We start from the raw sequence: 2,229 nt of genomic DNA, 5'->3' as shown, positions 1-2,229 counted from the left end.
ACAGGGCAGCCAAAGCTGGCTTTTGTGGGGCACAGCTGCCAAGGTGCCACAGGAACAGAACACACAGGACAGCCCCAGCACCCGCTGGGAACAGCAAACTCTAAAACACGAGGCAGACAAAACATCTGGCAGCTGCTTCGAATAGTTTTCTGTCTGAAGGGCAGACAAGCCTGCAATAGTTTCGAATGAAAACATGTGCAAGGGCAGGATCAGTGCTGCAGTGTGTTTTGTGCAAGCATTGAATGAGTTTTGTTCCTTTCAGCACTGTTTTGTAAGCCAAGAAAGGTTGTGCTTCAGGTTAGGCTTTTAATTTTAATAAACTTTACTTAATAAATCACAATATTTCCTTCTCCAGTCAAATGCAACTTTGGCATAAGATCAACAGCATTAGCTCTGCATAGGAAGCGAGTGGGAGAGAAGAAGGGCAGTGTGCTAGGAACTGTTTTTCATAATTGTCTTACCTTATGCAGGAGAAAAGGTGTGACTGCCAAAATAAGTCCTTAAAAGTATGACGCACATTCTTTCAAGTTCCCACATCTCAGGCCCAGGGAAAGGGAAAATTGCCTTGATACTGGCAAAGGACTTGACAGCTACAGACTGGTGGCTGGGCTCCAAGAGGGAAGTTGTTTGAGCTCAGAAATAAACCCTCAGTCCTGCAGACAAGGGAGAGAATTGGAAATTGTCTTTTCCCTCTCCAAGTTTTCCTGTCACAGCTTTGATGAAGATCCGCAGGCACGGGAGTGTAACCTGCACCCAGGACAGGAGAATGCCAAAGAAAGGTGATGTATTTCCTTATCAGCTCCTCCACTGAACACTCCCCCCCTTGCACGCTTTTCTGGACACAAATTACTCCCACAAAGCCTCTGCTCACAGCAAGAACCAAAAGCTGCTCCACTGCTGCTGCAGGATGCCAATGCTCTCTGCAGAGAGCACCGAGGGCAAGGCAGCAGCAGCAGCAGGAGCCCCCCAGAAGTGTAGGAGCAGTTCCATGTGTGTAACCCTGGTGAGCCAGCAGCAGCAGCAGCAGCAGCAGCAGCAGCAGCAGGAGGAGGAGATGCTGGCAGGGCACCAGGGCTGCCTTTCAAGGCAGTCCTGACACAAGCAGGACCTGCAGCTTTGACTCTGCTCACCACACTGCCAGGCTGGGATGGAGGCAAAAACAGCAGGGCAGCAGAGAGCCACAGATTTACGAGGATTTGCTAATCTGTGATATCATTTGTTGATTCCATCAGGTCCAATCCCCAGCTCATGACTTCCTCCCCTGTTGCCATGGCACTGTACATAAACACTGCAGGCTCCCAGCCCCGAGCCGGTCATTTGTTTCAAATATTCCATGCAGCTGGAACACGAGCCTGTTTGGGTGTCTGGAGCTGAGCATGAACTAATTCCTCAGTTTTCTGCCCCTCCCCAGCTCCTGCACCTCCCAGCACCCTCCAGCCTCACTCCAGCCTCCTCAAGGGAAGGGATGCTGGCTCTGGGCAGCAGCAGGCACAAGCTCTGGCTTCCAGTGTAATCAATCCAACTGTGATTACTGACTCTGCTGGACCTTACAGCTCAGGATCTACAACCCTTAATCATGTGGTTTTCCACATGGAAGAGACACCCAAAATTTTTGTTAAAAAAAAGTCTTATCCTGACTAGAGACAAGAAACCACTTGTCTTTTTTTGAGCCCTCCCTCCCCACGACCCTTTTGAGGCGGTTCTCAGGCTGCAGCTGAACCTCACCTGTTGCAGAGTGTGATTAATAAAAGATTTGGCTTCCACACACAGCTTGGTGGCTGCAGGGAAGACAGAAGCGTGTGGAGAGCAGGAGGACTTGGATCCTTCATCATCATGGACAAAAGCATTGCCACACCTGGAGAGGCTGAAGCTCGGTGCTGACACGATGTGGGAGCAGCTCCGCGCTGCCCAGCTTGGAGAGAGGGCACAGCCAGGGGACAGAGCTGGAAAAGCTGCTGCAAACCAAGCTCCACCAGGACCCCAAGGCTGTCTGACCACGGATTATCTTCAGCTCCATCTCTGGTGGCAGCTGCACACTCTCATGCCCTCTGCCTCCATCACCTCCTCCACACCAGCTCTAAACTTCAACCTCTTCCAAGCACAGACCAGGCCATGGCAGCCCCTGCTCTGCCTGTTTGGGCAGGATTCTTGGGAATAAGCTCACTGCTCATGCAGAAACAAAGCAAAAGGAAATCTGATCATTTCATGCAAATAAAACCCATCACCAAG

Source organism: Cyanistes caeruleus, chromosome 22 (genome assembly GCF_971803275.1).
Source record: "Cyanistes caeruleus chromosome 22, bCyaCae1.hap1.1, whole genome shotgun sequence".
NCBI classification, from domain to species: domain Eukaryota; kingdom Metazoa; phylum Chordata; class Aves; order Passeriformes; family Paridae; genus Cyanistes; species Cyanistes caeruleus.
The sequence above is the reverse complement of the archived record's forward strand: the minus strand, read 5'-3'. Positions refer to the sequence as shown.